The sequence below is a fragment of the Pogona vitticeps genome, chromosome 1, assembly GCF_051106095.1.
Source record: "Pogona vitticeps strain Pit_001003342236 chromosome 1, PviZW2.1, whole genome shotgun sequence".
NCBI classification, from domain to species: Eukaryota; Metazoa; Chordata; class Lepidosauria; order Squamata; family Agamidae; genus Pogona; species Pogona vitticeps.
In genome coordinates, this window is record NC_135783.1 from 75,547,953 (window position 1) to 75,566,695 (window position 18,743).

At 40.1% G+C, this 18,743-nt stretch overlaps 1 protein-coding gene across 2 annotated transcripts in view; it reads right to left on the reverse strand.

Moving 5' to 3' along the window:
* LOC110087497 (SAM and SH3 domain-containing protein 1) overlaps positions 1 to 18,743 on the reverse strand; it is a 725,270-nt gene that overhangs the window by 456,008 nt on the left and 250,519 nt on the right. The gene's annotated exons all lie outside the window — the stretch shown is intronic.

Consider the following 18,743-nt stretch of genomic DNA (forward strand, 5'->3'; position numbering starts at 1 on the left):
GATATTCTTCATTTTCCCTGATTTGGGAACCCACCTTCTAAACAATGTCAAGTGTAAGAGACCTCACAGCATTACCACAAACATGTATTAATTATAACCACCAGTAAAAATTTGAAATTTAACATGTGTATTTTGCTTTAGAAAAATTATTTGGAAACCTTTTGTATTCTGAGACCCTAAACTGTAGCATACTGAGCTTGTGTGTAAATTCTGCACTGGGGCCCTGTATTGGCTACATACAGTAAATTACGCAAGAGGCTTCCAGGAACAAGACTGGCATGAATTGCAAGCAGGCAGGGACTGCTTCACATGGAGAAGGAGCCAAGAGGAGATGTTTTAGTAAGACTGGAGAACACCTATTTTACCCAAGGTTGGGGAACCACTATTTGCCGTGACAAGAACATTACACATCCCCACATTCTTGAACGGTACATTTATTCTCCCATTAGTATGGCAGTATTTCATGTCATTCTGCTGATTTTCATAGTACATAACCCTGAATTTACCTCCTTTTCTTTGCACCTGGACTGGTCCTGTCTACTCTTGAAGTCTGCCGTTTGCTTCCTGTCATGGCCTTCTTTCCCAGTATCCATTTACATTCCTGTTACAGACCTTATGATGAACAAGGCACACTAAACAAGCCTCTGAAAAATATAGGCTAGTTGAATACATTCTAACTCATGATTTTCCTAATTACATAAAGTGTAGCCAGACCTTTTCTGCCCTCTGGCTTTTGCAGTACATGAAAAAAAGAAAAGACACATGCTATTTGACAATTCTCCTGATGCCACAGTTTTTGCTTCTGCCTTTCTCAGTCCTGGAGGTGTCTAAACTCTATTTTTAACTGTTCTGAGTTTTCTGATCTTATAGATTCGAAGAGTGTGCGGCAGACATCCAGAACCCTGAAGGTAATTAATTGAGTCCCACTGTTTCTTCACTGCACACAAAACAATTTGTCATTGCATGTTAAATTGTATAATTGAGTATTATGAATGTTTTAAGGCAAAGTCGTGCTATGAATTATTTAGTTCATCTGTACTAATTAAAAACCTATTGGAGGATTAATGTCTCGTAACCTGACAAACTACTTTACTAAGTAACAAATTATCCATATAATGACCTAAGACAAAATTCATAAAAACCAAGAAGTAATTTATGTGAGTACATAAAATTGGTTTCAGTGAATATTGTTATCTATGTCTTCATATCAGTATACAGTTTAAGTAAATATTTCTCAGTTTCAAAAACAAGTTACCTAGTAACACATAGTTACTAGCACTTTGGTCAAAAATCAGATTGTATGTTTTGTTTGTAATTACTGTCTAGCTGTTTCTATAGATTTAAGCTGTAAACCTCAACCACCACAGTGGCCAAATAAATAAATATTGTAAGCAAAAATACAACAACATAACAGGCTTATCCTGTTTCGTTTTACTTGATTTTTTTGTTCCACACATTCAAAGAAATGGGCTATCGTTCACAAAAATGTATACCAAATAAAACTTGTTAGTTTCATACAACATGTTTGGTTGTTCTTTTTGCTACAGTAATAGGGCTACCCTTTGATATTTCCTGACTTTTGAAAAGTCTTCACTCAGGTGTATGCATGTTTCCGGTACTCTTTCATGTTGACCTCAAGAGCAAATAATAGCTAATATTTGTAATTTTTTATTTTTAAGAAAATTGTATTTGGAAGCACTGAGACTTCATCTATGCCCGTCAGTTATAGTTTAGGTCCAGAACTCTAAGTGAAAACTCTGAGGCTGTATCTGTGCTAAACATATATTAAATATGTAGCTGGATCCTGAAATTTTCACCAATCTCCCTTCTGCTCTAAACCATTCAAAAATCTGCTGTAGTTGGTTGGGGGATCCTCAAAACAACGTAGGATGTGGATCAGGAGGCTGCCGAGTGAAGGAGAAAATATAATAAAAATCATGATTCTATGATTCCATGATCACCTCTCCCTCTTTTATGAAAGGCAGGCAGCATCTTCTGGGTTTTAGTTTTTGGTAATAGCTGGAATCGAAGCTTGTGAATTTATTACGTATTTTATATGACAGATTTACAGTGTTATTCTGTTTGTGTTGTGAAGTATTAAAAATGCTGTCCAACAAGAAGAAAGAAAAATGAGTTAGAGCACGGGCTCAATAGCTGCAACATTTGATCGAGTCAGCACTTTCCATTCAAATTGTCAAATAAAAGCAAAACTTTGCATCAAAGTAGTTTCTTGTACATGATAGATTTAATGGAGTTAACAAACTTAACAAGGTGATACTAAGAGGTTGTTTAACTTGGATACATTCTGGCTGTCACTGAGAAACTGTTCCTTTAATTTAAGCAGTATTAGATATTTGCATGGAGAATTCTCCATGTTTGCATGGAGAATTTGCTGAGTTTTTTCTCCTGGGTTTTCTTTTTGTCTCCCCCACTGCATGGCCTGGGGGTGGAGCCTAGGGGGTGGGACTTTCTGCTTTAAAAGAGCGTGTTCCAGGACCTAACGGCGTGTGAAGTTCTCAAATTTTCTGATTGTATCTCAGGCCCTAATATGGTAAATAGGAAAGCCAATTAGATTTGCATACATCTGGGAGGCAGGAAAGTTGTAAAGGTGGGATCATACTTCTGCACTATTAAAGAGCAGGCTGGGTAGGTGGGGATCGTCAGCCATGGAAAGCAGCACATCTAGGAGAAGGAAAACTCCGATTTTAAACTTCCACTGCCTTGTGGCTATATCCATTCATGGAAAAGGCTTCAGGAGTTAACCTAGAGGCAAAATCCGGAGCTGGAGTCCCAGAGGCAGTTCGTGTCATTCTGCCAACTCCTGCGACGTTGCTGGAACCAGTTGTATTGGCTCTTGCCTTTCCATTGGACCATTTCAGCAACGTGGAGAGGGGGGATCTGCTGCTTGGGCAACAGCCTATCCTCCATATTACTTTACCCAGGCTTCATGCTCTGGAGGGGACACTCCTCAATTCAGAGCATGTTACCATAGTCTTTCAAGACTAAAGGATGCATATATATATATGTATAACCAATGCTTTAAGATATTTATTAATAGTTCTGAAATTCAAGGTCAAATCTTTCAAGTAAAGTTACATTTACCCAGACTTTTATTCTGATCAATACATCAGTAGCATGTTCAAAACAGAAGCAGAAGGAAGTCCTTAAGGATTTTTCTCTTACAAAGTGTTCCCATAATCTGAAGGATACCTTTGATAGGTCTAGAGGGATGAATAGTCTGACTTTAAAAATGAAGTAGAAAATCAATGTTCCTTGCTTTTAACATCTGTTAATCTGAATCAGTGACTTTTTCAGTGCTGCATTCACATATTGTTCATCATATGCAAGCCAATTGGCTTTGACATTCTATAAAATGAGTCACCAAATGAATCTTTTTTCTTTATTTGTATGAGAGCACTGCACAATTAAAAATATGGACATATATGAAATATATGTAAAATTAAAAATAAATTAAAAGCAGCAAATCAAAGATACCAAATGAATACAAACCATAGAATATAAAGTGTCAAGGAGTTCAACAAGTACAGAATAGGAACTAGGAGAAACAAAATCCAGAACTACATATTCTATAGATGCAAGATAGTTAAAGTTTCTCCTTAACATTTAGTCAAGTCTTGTCCGACTCTAGGGGGCCGTGCTCATCCCCGTTTCCAAGCTGTACAGCCAGCATTTGTCCACAGACAGTTTCCATGGTCACATGGCCAGCGCAACTAAACACGGAATGCCGTTACCTTCCCACTGTTGTGGTACCTATTTATCTACTTGCATTTGCATGCTTTCGAACTGCTAGGTTGGCAAGAGCTGGGACAAGCGACAGGAGCTCACTCTGTTGCATGGATTTGATCTTACAACTGCTGGTCTTCTGACCTTGAGGCACAAAGGCTTCTGCCAATTTTAAAAAAACAAATTGGACTGTGCTAAATTTTAATTAACTTGATGGAACAGGGCATTCACTTAGCTGTCCATTTCTTTCCATTCAATCTTATTGTAACAGAGAAGAAGTATCTTAAAACTTCCTCCTGTCTGTAGTCCTTGGTCTCTCTCCCCCCCCCACCGCACCTTTAACAAGCTGGAAACTGACAAATTGAAGTGAAAACATCCTTCCATCTCTCTTTCAATTCATTGCTTCTTTTCTTCTCTGATTGCTTAGCTGCCTTAGTCCCAATTGCTAGGATAGCAAGCACAAGAGGGGAAGGGGAGGGGAAAACAAGCAGATCCAGGCACCAGATGTGGGGAGGAGAGGATTCAAATGGTTAATAAGCTGCAAACAAGGTTGATTTCTTCCCCTCTCTCCGCTAACACCTGTGTGGCTGGCTGAAGCAAAATAATCCAGGGAAACCCAATCTGCTACTTCCATCTGCTACTACCATTTGGACAATCCCTTAAGCGCTTGTGAGACTCTGGATGAAAAATCTGATGGAGGTCTACACGTGTGAGTGTGTATACATGAAACCCCAACTGAGCCTAGTGGTTGGGTTATTTTTAAGAAAGATCTTATAGTGGAAAATGTGGCTTGGAGGGGGCACACAAGAGAGGAATTGAGCTGTTTTCTCCAGGGAGCTGTGATTTAGGCCTTTACTGACTCCACCAAGGTAATGACATTTCAGGTTATGTGCACAGGACAGAATGGAAGGGCAAATTCTTTATCATGATAGTTTCTTTTTTTCTTTGCATTTTATTTTAAGGTGCTAAGGTTTTCTCCATTGCAACAATGGTTCTTAGGTTGTTACTATGTTTATAGATAATAGAAGAAATGCTCCAGATAAGTTATGTTTTATTTTCCATTGATTACATTATGTACAAGTCATTGTGAATAAACCAGGATTTTTTCCCCCAGTCCATACTTTTCCCTACCATGCCAGTTTCTACTTTTTTAGAAATGGAATGCATTTGCATCCGTTTACATGGTGTAAATCAATTGAGCCAAAGCAGCTTCATGGCTGAATGAGAAGTCAGAAGCTGGCTCTCCCAACTCCTTAGTTCAAAGCGGGGTGAGAGAAAGCAAAAGGGATATCATTTTCCCTCAGCCAAACACCCCTTATCTCCAAACCATTTTTTAAAGGCTTGGTGCCAGCCCTGGTGTTCCAGGGCATGTGGGGGTGTGTGTGAGAGAGGAGGAAATAAATAAGTAGACCTTGTTTACAACACCAGCCAGTGGAAGTCCATTTGCTTTAGCTGACCAGACAGGGAGGGGTCAGAGGAAAGGAAATTGGCAGCCAGTCCTTGTTTTCAGCTTTAAGGGTAGATGTATTGTAGCTGTTCCTCTTGCAAATCTGGATGGCTATCATAAAATTACCTTAACAAGTTGATAACAGCTGTCAATTAGCAATTTCCTCTTCTCTCTCTCTCTCTGGTGACTCCTATGTGACTGGCTAAAATGAATTCACCTGGAAAAACAACAGGTTACCCACCTGTAATTGTAGTTCTTCGAGTTCTTCGGACCTCTGTGATTCATACCCTAGGTGATCCGTGCCTGTGCGGAGCTTCATAGGAAAGTTCTAGAACTTCTGTGGTAGCAAAAACTGGGAGGAGAAGATGTTAATCGATCGACTCTGTCATCCCATTCTGGTGATTGGGAGCAAGGTTGATGAGAGGGTATTCCATCATTGTCAGAAGGCAAACCAATAGAGGTTGATTTGGTGGTTTGTTGCGGCTGCTGAGAAATGACTGCAGATTTAGATTTATGCTGTTTAGGTCTTTTGGGCGGAGAAGGCTCCAGAACCGAAGAGGTTTTGGTGGACATTTGACATTTAGTGGAGGGCTTTGATATTGAGGATTTCGGTATCAAATGCTTCAATTTATGGGTCTTTTGAAATTTTAGACAAAGTGGACGGAGCATCAGAGTGGGATGGTGTGGTCGATGGACGTTGTTTTGAGGCTTCAGAAAGAGCCTTTTCCATTGCTTTGGTTTGTGAGGTGTGCCATTTTGGTTGGTTGAAGGGATTGCTCCCAAAGACAGAGTTTTAATCTCAATAAGCGAGAACAGATGACTCTGTGCTTGAAGTTCTTACAATGCTGACAGGAAGACATCTGGTGTGCCTCTCCCAAGCAAAAAAGACACTTGACGTGGCCATCAGAGAGTGGTATTTTGTTATCATAGACCACAAAGTGTTTAAATAGGCCCAAAGGGGCCATGAATAGGAGAAAATAATTTGAGGAGAAAAGTGATGATGGGGGGGGGGGGGATTTGCTGCAGCTGGAGGCTGAGCAAGGTAGAAAGGAAAAAAAAACTCTAATGATAATAAATTTGTTCTATTCTAATAGTTTAAAGGCAAAAAGAATGAAAAACAGGAAGGAATCAAGAATAAACTTTCTTTTTTACTCACAGAAGCAGAACTATGAGGCTCTCAATGCAGCGGTTGAAAGAAACTGAAAGGGGAGCCTTGGCGCCAAGGTACTTATACAAAGGGGGAGGGGATTTATTCTAATGTGTTTTTTGCTACTGCAGAAGCTCTAGAACTTTCCAATGAGGCTCCGCGCAGGCGTGGCTCACCCAGGGTGTGATTCACAGAGGCCACAAAGAAGAACCTGACTTATCAGATACAAATTTACAACAGATCACTTTGCGTTTTTCTTGCTGTGTAGTTGCACTCTTAATGTCAAATTCCAAAAGAGATGGTTCTGAAAGACAGTGATGTTCTGAATCCGATTCACCAACTTTTTGGAATAAGGAGACAGTGTAACTTGTTTGCAAGCAATTCCTATATGCATTGTTGGAGCATAGAGCAAAGTGGAGGCATGGAGAGAGGGAGAAAACAGGTTGGTGTTTTGTATGTATTATTATTACTTTTTTTTGCTGCCTAATTTATTTTTAAAATCAAACCCTTATAATGTTTCAGTTGTTTTTGCAAGGTTCATTTAAAACATTAGTTTCACTGAGCCCTAGGAGAGTGTTGCATATGGACACACAGAGAGAGAGAGAGAGAGAGAGACAGAGAGAGAGAGAGAGAGAGAGAGAGAGAGAGAGAGACTTGAACTGCTCTAGCTTTCTATCGGTATTATTGACCTCAAAGAAAACGAACAGTAAAATATCAGCCATGTTTTATGTTCCATTAGTAGAACAAAAGGTAGGATTCTCTCTACCATACAGGAATGAATGGAATTACATTGAAGCCCAAAGAGCAAAGATGCATTCAAACACTCAAAACTACATGCACATAATTCCACAGGCCATGGCTTTGCTTCTAAACTTTCAAATTGAATCTTACCTTCCCCTTAAATAATGCTAAGTCATGTTCAACATCATGAAAATGTCAGCTGATAATCAAATCAAATTGCTCTAGGAATTTAAATGGCACGTGCCTCAGGCAGCAGGTGACAGTAGTCTCCTCCCAGCAAAGCAACTCATTTGGACACACAAGTCAGGATTATTGAAGCTAGCTGTCATGCAGCTCTCTGAACTTTTTGTTAGCAGAGGGTATTGGCCCAGGCTGACCTTCTGTACTCGGCTGGAGGCAATCACATCAAACTCCTTTTCTGATGATTGAAAGTGATTGGCATTCAGCTAATGAGGCTCTGCACCAAGCTTCAGGATTTATCACAGTCCTGTCCAAAGGAACTACAGATATCCCCATATCTCCTGCTAACAATTGATTAAATCTTTCCTGTTCAACTTCCCATCCTCAAACCCACTGCTAACTCCACTATTTCACAGCAAATTGGTGGCCTGCTTCAATTAATCTATCAGGTTTTAACTACTGTACTCAACCTTGTCTTTTAAGCATGCTTATTATTTAGGGATTATATCTTTTAAAAAACCAGTAAAGACATCATCCATTCATTTAAAAAACTGGTACATTTCAACTGAGGGTCCTCTCCTAAACACACTCATTAACTACAGAACAATAGAAAGAAACTGTTTCCTGTATTACTAGATGATTTTATAAAAATAATTAAATGCCGCCATTACTTCAGAGCTGGTGCTGTTGGGGTGGCTGGGAATGCGATCTGGTAGTTTCCAGCCAAAATATTCCCTCAGTGGTCAACTTTACAGCTGGCTTTAAAGAAGTCAACATTTTCTGTTTTTCAGCTCCTCATCAGCAATATGGAGGTAATACAACACAGTTCTGTCTCAAGAGGGTTGTTATGAGAATTACAGAGATAATGTCTGTGAAGGGCACAGAAATCTTGAAATGAGCATTATTATTATCATCATTCTGCCAGACGTTATTCCCTTGACTGTTGGTGCAAAAATATCTCTTACTAGAAATGCAACTGCTACTTATTACTACAGATGGGTGGTGTACACACTACATAAGGAGGGTACATAAGAACTCCCTGCTCAGAGAGTTTACCATACAGAATTTCCTGAAACTACTTGCATTATTTTCTGAAATTCCAATAGTAATTAGCGTATACATCTCTGAGGCCAAAATATGGTGGGACTTAAGTGAACAGCTAATGTACAGATCATAAATGTTCTCAAGAATATTGTATTATTGATTAATATAAAAAATCTGTTTTGGTGCAATTCACCATTATTTGGGAGAACGAATATTTTTAAGCCTGTTCTCAACTCCCCAGTACAATCTCCCTCTAAGCTCCCTCTAATTTCCCCAGACTTCGTTGCAAAACAACATAACTATACTGTACCTTTTGTCTCCATTGATCCTCCTATTTTGCTGCCAACATTTCACAAATGGGCAAAGATGCAGTCTCACATTAATGACATTTTCAAAGATCCTGATAGAAGTATTGTCGGGGAGAGATTAAGTAAATTTGGCTTACAGGAATCATTCATGAAAAAGTGGGAGGAAACCAAGCCTCCTGTTTCCCCAAATTAAGCTCCTGAAAAAGAATGCTTGTGAAGAGGAGCCAAGAGTGAATTTTAATGTAAAAGCATTTGTAGGCTAGGTTCTGTGCAGATCACAAATTCTAGGATAAGAATTTGATTAGAGGCCACCCATTTCTCAGTGCTTGCCCACCTGTCTGAGCCCCTAGTTTGTACTTAGTTCTGCTTGGTGGACGTTAGGGCTCTAATAAAACCAAAGTAGACTTTTGAAGTCTCACATTTACCCATCACAGGTCTGCTGCAGGGTAGGTAGGATGAATTCAGACTATTATTTTGACTTATGTGATGAAATATTGCACCCAATTAAATTATATAACCCTGTGTCTGGAAGGTATGATTCCCTAAGAACAATCTCATCCTTCTCAATAGGGAAATAGCTTTCTTCTTTCTGAATATATTAGATATCAGTGCTTGTTGCTCCTCAGAAGTTTGTTGACACTCTGATCATTTATCCTATCAAGTCTGCATCTCTTTACTTCTTTTTGGCATAAAAATGTCTTAACTTCTGAACTATTGCCATGCAATCAGATATGCTGTAGGGAGCTGGATTCATGTTCATTTTCACAATTCAACACTAAAGCAAAGCAAAAATCAACACAGTTCTTTAAGAGCATAAACTTAACTCTCACATATCCCACACTTCGCTCTGTAAAAACACTCCTGCTTCAACAGACTTTCCTGTTGACACAACCTTTAAACAACTGCCAGCTGCAAATTATTTCCAAGGGCCATATCAGAGTAGTCATGGTAGATGGATGACTTCTACCAAGTTATTTAAGTAATTCATGCGGTGAAACTATACTTACTTGGGGGAAATGAAAAGAAAAATAATCTCAAGTTCATGATGACTTCAGGAGACTATATCAAGAAAAGCAAACCTTACATTCACCTTCCAAAGCATTTGCCCTCCAAATATGTTGGACTACAATTTCCAGCTCCACCAGCAACCAACATGATTGGTTTACCCTCTGGAACACACAGGTGGTCAAATGTCAAACTAGACACCCATGCTGTTCTGATATCTTAGTCATGACGTTCGGGGAATATGGGTATAAGACTGGAGTTCATACTTGTCCAAACATGGGGGGGGGGCATGGTTGCTCCGTGAAACAATTGTTAAACCGTCATTCATTACAATTTCCCCCAAAATAGGCTTCCCTTCTCCCTTGCCAGTAGCAGAGTGGTAGTTCTCCTATATTAGCCACTAGGAAGAAAAACTTGCAATCTTGGACAAAGCAGAAAAATTACAATATCTCCTTACCCCTTTAAATGTATGCTAAGGTAAAGGTAAATGTTCCCCTTGACAATTTTTGTCCAGTCGTGTTCGACTCTAGGGGGCGGTGCTCATCCCCGTTTTCAAGCCATAGAGCCAGCGTTTGTCCGAAGACAGTCTTCCGTGGTCACACGGCCAGTGCGACTTAGACACGGGACGCTGTTACCTTCCCACCGAGGTGGTCCCTATTGATCTACTTGCATTTGCATGCTTTCGAACCGCTAGGTTGGCGGGAGCTGGGACAAGTGATGGGCGCTCACTCCATCACGTGGATTCGATCTTACAACTGCTTGGTCTTCTGACCCTGCAGCACAGGCTTCTGCGGTTTAGCCTGCAGCACCACCACGTCCCTGTTAAATGTATGCTAACTACACTATATTAAATTGGCCAGAATCATACTGGTAATTTATGCTTGCATAACTGCAGTTATGTTAAGTTGCAACAGCAAAATGCCACCAATTAAAGTACTGGTTGCATTGCTGGTAGTGCATACAGCTGTGAAATAGCCACTTAATGAGGAATGCAACTGGCATCTCATTAGTCAGTGGCAATTCACCATTGTGACTTCCATGATTTCACTTGCACGCATATAAATGTTCAATCAGATTCCATCCACTATTTTATTTGAAAAAAGCAATGGGCAACTGCAGATGTGGGACTTGTGATGGATATGTCAGTAACCACTCCTGTCCATCACAATGGAACCCTGATTTAGCAACCAATGGTTGAACAGAAGGGGTGGAACCAAGGAAATCTAAGAAGAGAATGGAAGACAGAGAGATCAGTTAGGGACTTCAGTTAGAGATATCAGTTGAGGATGGTATCAGCCAGATGGATGGTATAGAAGTCAAACAAAACAACAACAACAATTCAATAAATTATATATGTGCTAGCCTAATTGTAAAATCAAAAATAATGTTGTGATCCAGTTCTCATCAATAGATGTAGGTGTTTTGTTATTCAAGGTGAACTGTGGCACCACAGGTGGTGCGGATTCCCTTCTCCCACCCTCCAGGCTGGCCAGGTCACTAACCGGGGTCCACACACGCATCGCTGAGGTCCTTCTTTGGTGGTGGCGCACCATCCAGGCAGAAGCCTGGCCTGGCCGGCCCTGCCTCCCCAGGCAGCTAACCAGTCGTTGGCTGTGCAGGGAGACTCCTCATCCCACCTTCCTACCCGATTGGTATGCCACCACTGAAGAAATACCCCAGCAATGCACAGTGCCTGGTTAATGGTCTGGCCAGCTCAAGGGTGGGGAGAAAATCTGCACCACCTGTAGTGCTGCGCTTAGTCCTAAATACGAATGACGAAACACCCATGTTTACTCATCAGCACAGCTGACGTGTTACCATCAGTGCCACACAGGAAGCTCTTGCCATTGAGTCAGACCACTGGTCAATCTACTCCAATATTTTTGTTATTATGTCAAATTGTTTCAAACCCAGCTAATGAATCGATGACGTCTAAGAGGTCCTGTCAGGAACAGTCCTGATCAGGTCTTGCAAACTAAAGCTTTCTAAAAGAACCAGATGGTTGCTTAGTGCTATAATGCTGCTGCAGTTGCATTTGGCAATTGTACATCAATTGCTGTGACTATATTATGGCACAATGGTAACCGTGCTATATAATTTGCTTGTAGAAAACAAACAGGATTCAACAAGCAAAATCAAAAGATGCGAGGCCCCAAAGAAAAAAAATTAAAACTTTCACATATACTTGACCTCAGATCAGCATCAAATTTGGCACAGATGTAGCAGAAATTCTACTTTTGTTCTGTGCCAAATTTGGGGACATTTGTTTTACCTCCGTAAAAACACAAACGACCATTTTGTCAGCTAATAGAAAAGAGATGGAAAATGTAGATCAAACTAAATTTGCATATCTGGGAAAAAGGGAAAATCCAAGAAACGGATGCCTTTTTTCATCATTTAACCACTTCTCACCCAAATACAAAGCAATATTGAGGGCTGTTTTTCAACAAGTTGAATGGTAGTGAGCACAAGAGGGTATCCTGTAGACCAGTGGTCCCCAACCTTTCCGGAACCGTGGACCAGTTGGGGGGGCAGAGTCTGTGCATGGGGAGGTGAGGGCACCCCCGTGCCCACGGGTGGGTGTGGCATGTTCACGGACAGGCGTGGCACATTTGCAGATGGCACAGTGCGCTTGCGCACATGTATGCTTGGGAGTGGCTTGCTCATGGGTGAGTGGGGCACAAATGTGGATGGACATACCACACCCATCCACAAACGCACCCGCTCACCCGTGCATACACACGAGTGCACCATACCCACCATGAGTGCATACAAGGGGCGGGAGAACTGTCTCCGTGGCCTGGTCCTGTGAAGCCCACGGACTGGCACTGGGCCACGGACCGGGGGTTGGGGACCACTGCTGTAGACCATCTTGATTGCTGTCACTGGTGTTGTCAACATTCAGTCTGTCCTTTAGTATGTAAAGCTTGGCATCCTTTTTCCTGCTGACAACATGGGCATGATATTTTGGAGCAATATTGGACCATTTTGTGCAGAACTATTACAATTTGTGTGGAAGTTGCATCTTTCCTGTACAAGATTTCCTGGAAAAGGAATTGACCTGCACAGAATTTGACACGTCCTCATGCAAACAACCACCACCACCAAACCAAAAAAGAAAACAGTGAAAAGAAAGGAAGGAAGGAATCTCATTTTTATGAGACGCTGAGAAATGTCATGGTACAGCAAATTCTCCACATAGCTAACTCAAACATAGACAAAAATGAGATGATGATGATTTAAATCCCCATGTAACCCACTTTCAGAAAGGCACTTTCTTGCTTATTTTCCTGCTTTCCCTTTTTCAATTAAGCCAAAGCTGCAAACATGCCCACCCCAATCTAGAAGTTAAAATTACTAATGTCAGTTTTTTTTAAAAAACCCACCAACAGAAGATAAGGTTTGTTTTCTTTGTTATCCAGTTTGAGAAGGGGGATTTATGAACCTGCAAGTTGCATACTTTGGTTCTGGATCGAGAAATGATTAACAAGACAACTGAAAAATGGTTATCCCTGTAAGAAGGAAGGGGGACAGAAGGTGTGACCTCTTTTAAATTGCAGGATAAGAAAAATCACCTTATATTTCTCCTAAGGAAAACAGCATATTTTAAATAATTTTTTTGTCTGAAGTTATGGAACGGGGGGCAATGCATGCCTTGGGACCCGGGCAGTCATGGATCTCAGAGACTTTAATAGCCTAAACATTCTTGTGTAAATTTGGTAATTAAAGACTTTCCCCTTCTCTTCTGCAGTTTCTCTCACTTGCAAGTAATCCCTTTCATTGTGTGGAAGCTGCAAAACGGAAGGAGGAAGTCTTTAATTATTGGAAATCACCACCATTGGATGATGTTATTGGCAAGGGGAGATTAATGTTCATTAATGATCATTAATTAAGGAAGATTTCTTCTTTGTGTTTCATAGTTCCCATAACTTCTGTGACATGAAAGGGATTAATAATTATTTGGGCAAGTTGTGGGAGAGAAAAAGAAACTCTTTAATTATCAAAAGCCTCACATGCCAGTGAGGTTATCTCTCTTCTGTAAGTGTTAACTTATGAAAGAGGATTTTTGGTCATTATGTGATGCAGCTTTTCAGCTAAATAGAGAGTTGGATTGTGTCTACATGGCCTATAGAGGTCCAACAGGAAAGGTGGTGAAACTACATGCAAGACAGGACTGTCTTGCAGACAAACATGGTGTCACAAAGCACAACTGATCTGTATGAAATGAGACGGATCTGACATCTATGATGAGCTGATGCTTCATGAAATATATTTCCTTCAGAGATCATTTTCCATTTAAAAAACCAAGTAAGTCTGGCCAATCTAAATAAAAAGCTATGATGTAATGATCTATTAAGTTGTCATTTGTTCAGCATAACCAATGACAACCCATAACTGTCCAGCTTTTCTTGGAATCTGGATGTGAAACTTCCTTCGACTTATCTGAAAGCAGAAAACTTTAACTTGGCTTTCTTCTGCCTTCCTCATTCCAGCTGTTGTGAACTACATTTCCCATGATACCTGACCACCAGCCTGCTGGGTAGTGCTGATAAATGTTAAAGTGCAACATTTGAAGGAACACAGATTTGGAGAGACTATTTTAACTGTAATTTGTCCAGTTCAGCATCACCATGTAGATTCAGCCAAATGGGCTTCCAGTGTGGCCTGAACTGCTTATTTCCTTTTCTAATTCATCTAAATTGATGCCTGCTATCAAGGATGCCTTGCAAGGTAAACAGTTTACTTAGAATTATCACTCTTGCATTGAATTTTGCAGAAGTAAATAAGCAATTTGTGGGTATATTTATCAATTTATACTGTAAGAAACAGCTCGTTTTGACAGCTGCATGCAGAGGACTCATGAGTAATTATTAAAATGAATCAATAAATGCTGAAAGCATTGATTACCCATCCACTGTTAATTTTACTGCAGTATAGCCCAACCTGTTCTGTCTCATTTTAGTGCTATATGTTGATGGCCTCATTTATGTTAACCATCTCAATTAGTGTGACACATTAATACAGTCAAATAGAAGCTCTAACAAAATGAGAAAAATGCTGTTATTCTCTCAATTAAGCAAACCTTAATTAAAGGGCAAAACCGGGTGGCCAGATGCCATGTCTATTTATGGCATGCAGGACAAATCAGTTTTCAAATATAACTTTGCACCATCATAGCTTCTTAATATGTACTGTGAAATGCATATAATACATAAAAAGAAAACAACTTTTTCTCTTCCACCATAATTAAATATTAATTAAATATTGCCTCTGCAGTTCTAGGATTTCTAGCTGGTTGATCTGAAATACCATCATTAGTACTAAAATATAGATAATATAAGCAATGGTTTTCTTTAGAATTATTTTGTGTGAGATTATCAACTAGAATGTTTTGTAACTCCTATTGCTACTATTTATAATAGCAACAATTAATGACATTAGAAATACTCTTATAATTCTGCTAATAAGCAGCTAACACTAGGTCAAATGCAGAGCAATGTAACTTGCTATACTCAGCAGCTTAAATGGAAATAGATCAAATTCCCTGCAGGTAATGATATTTCAGTTCTCATTTCACTTGCAGGAATTTGAATTCCTGGCTGTGTGAAATGCCATCAGTCACAAATAATGGCATTAGCTTTCCTGTTACGTTTCGTAAGGAGGATGAGGAGTGAACATCTAGGATGCAAGCAAAACAGCTGAATATTTAACTTGTTCTGACAATTGAAATTCAGGTTTTCGGCAGGCAAACCAAACCTACGGTGTTTCACATAGTCTTCGGTGTATACAATATTTTTGTAAAGCAGCGTCCCCGTTTTTGAAGCATTTTGATTTTTTATACTGGTTTTTAAATGGTTTCCCATATATATTTAAGAAACATTTTAATCCTTATATAGTTGTGCTTTACTTTGGGGGGCCTTCGCACAGGAGAAAATGATAAATCCCAGTAACAGGATACAATCCCAGGTCTAAGTTATATGTGACATGAATCATGTGGCTTGATACTGAATGCAGCCTCTTCCTCTCACAAATAGTTGACGTGAGGAAAGGTAGTCTGGCTTAGCCAATTTAGCTTTCTATTTGTAAGAGTGAGGAGGTAGAGTTTACATCAGTTTTAGTAGGAACATTCCCTTGTAATGTGAAAAGCAGGGCCCCAACTTGGATCGTAAGTGTAGCACACTGCAGATGGTCTAAGCCCCTCAAGCCACAGCTCCAGTCCCTGGCAATTTTGAATGAAAAATTCTACATTCATGACTGGCCATATGATTAATGTTATGGGTTATTTGGGCCTTGGGCAGCAATACCTGCAGCAGGCAGAGGAAACGTGTGTATAAATCTGGGTAGTAAGAGGAAGATGTTGCTCCCCCCTTTTTTTATTACTGTTGCCCATCATCTGGCAGAAAGGGCAGGCAGCTTCTCTATGTAATATTGGGCTGCTTGCTAAAGTATATAATTGATTGCAGCAAATATCTTAAAAATTCACAGGTGGGTTGCATGCTTCCCTCTCTTTCTAATGCTACCTTCAAATACAGCTTTAGACAGTGTTTCACAAATGGTGAAATACTTGAAATGAATAGGGATATGCATTTCAGATTCTTTTTTTGACTACAAATCCCATAATTTCTCTTTCTGAATGAAAAAAAAAACATTCTCTGCAAAATTATTCTGCAAAAATTGTATCTTTTCTGTACAAGATTCACCAGAAAAGGCATTGAGCTGCACAAAAGGAAGCTTTTTGAAACATGAAATTACAGCTATCCAGGACATAGCCTGCCAGCTGGGCTTCATCTGGAGTGATAAGCACAATTTAGGGTCTTGCATGTGGAATTCGAAAAAGGAGAATTATGAGATTTATAATGCAGAAAAAAACCCTCAGATGCTAAACCCGAGAAATGACTATGACAGAACACAGGACTGTCATAGTCATTAAAGGGCTGTGGACTATTTTGCATTAGCGACAGTGATCAAGAAAGATTAACTTTTCACTGCCATTTTATTGGCTTGATGTTGGCTTGTCAAGAGTTCTATTTCAACTATGTGCAGAACATGAACTGTTGCAAATTCAGGATTATGAAGTATACACATTGCTCACTGTAACTATGCATGGTGAAGGGCGTGAAAAAGTTACTTGTTTTGGAAGACAGCTCCAGACTTCCTCAGCCAGCATGGCTAGCGACAATGGTAATGGCAGGATCCTCGGAATGGTCATCCAAGCAAGACAATTTCCCAGATTCTGACATTATGTTTTTTTTCAGATCAAATTGCTTGTGGGAGACCTGACTCAATAGTTATATCAGAGGCAGAGGAGATTGCCAGTAGAACATAATCTGGGTTGTTAGAGGCAGACTTCAGGTTCTGTAGCCTAATGATGCTGATTATCTTCTTGGAGGCTACCAACAGCCTACTGGAGCCTTGTTTTTTCTAACCATTCAAACCAGCCAGAAAGGGATTAACAACCTGGGACTTCATCCTATCATTGGGAAGGGTGAAGCAGCCATCTCAGCTTGCAGATTCCCCCATGTTCTGAAAGGGTAGGATGTTGTTAGTTATTTAATTTACCTTTGCGATTGCTACTACAAACAGTGGCAGGTGCCTGTTGGGTTTTCTGCCCCATGTGCCAAAATAAATTGACTGGTTTGGATACCATGCAACTTCCTTTGGATGAGTTACTAGCATTTACTACTTCACCCTAAGAATCAAAATGTCTTGAGCCAACTTTGTCACTAACTTCTTGAGAGAGGAAGGAGTTTCCACCTATCCTTCCAAGGTTGGTAAAATGAGTACCCAGCTCTCTGGGGGGGGGGCAATGTGTAGCCTGCATAACTAAATTGTAAACTGCCCAGAGAGTGCTTGAAGCACTATATAAGCAGCACGCTTTGCTTTGCTTTGCACCTGTCTAAATGAGGCAACGGACCAACTCATTTTAAAGGAAATCTGTCTAGATCCAGGATATCAAAACAACTGTCATGTAGTTATAAATCTTCCACTACTGGACAAAGTGCCAGGGCAGAGTGTGATGTGTCAGTTCCAGGAGGTTTTAGATAACACTGTGAAAGCTCACATATTGTAAGTTCTTGTTGTTTTTTAATCAGTGGCCTATAAAGGTTTCATCTCTCGCCTGTTCTTGCATTTGTATTTTGTAATGGCCACACAGCTCCCCCCACTTTTTATTTCATTTGTCATTTTGGTCACCCTGAAGCTCTGGATGAGCTTTGTGGGAAGTGAATGGGGAGCCCTGTTGACTCTGTATTCATGAAGGCTTTCATGGCCGGGATCTAATGGTTAGTTGTGGGTTTTTGGGGTCTGAACACAGCCAAAGAGCCCAAAAAACCCACAACAACCTATTGACTCTCTTGCACCTTGCAACAGCATTCAGCATTTGATAACACAGAATCCTTCTGAAAGGCACTTTGAGGGGTGGAGTTTGTAGGGAAATGGTACAGTGGCTTTGCTCCTTTCTGCAAGGTCAGGTCAAGAGGTTATGTAGAGGGACTACTCTTCTACACCACAGATTTTGGCTTTTGGGGTGCCCACATCTCCAGCCTGCTTCCTATGCTTTTCAATATTTGCATAAAACTAATGGGACGTATTATAATGTAAACTGACAACTGGCAATGTCATTAATATTTTTGTACAACACTGTTTACTTGTTGTTTCCAAAATATTGGTGGTAGGGGGTCATTAAGGGGAATTTTTGGCTGTTTTTATTTTAGCATTTTTAAGGGGGGGGGAAATAACAAGAAATGTGAAAATTATATAGGAATATGCAATGAATAACAGATAATCTAATGCTTTTGGAGAAGAATCTGTACCTAGTGTGTTACTTTAGAAGTAATGTTCCAAACCCTGACATAATGTGCAACATCTTTACATCTTCTTTGCATCATTGTTCCTATATCCTTGCCCTAAGCAACAGTGCTAAGCAGTTTGACAGTGATCAAACTCACTGTACATGCACACCCTTCTAGTGTCACACCCTCCTGACATATCACATTTCTGAAATGTTTCCACATGAAACAGCTTTTATTTATTTATCTATGGGCTGCTGCTCTGAGTGGAAACTTCCATCCAGTTTCAGAATATCTGGGACCCTCTTGCAGTATCATAAATAATGCTTGAAACTGTG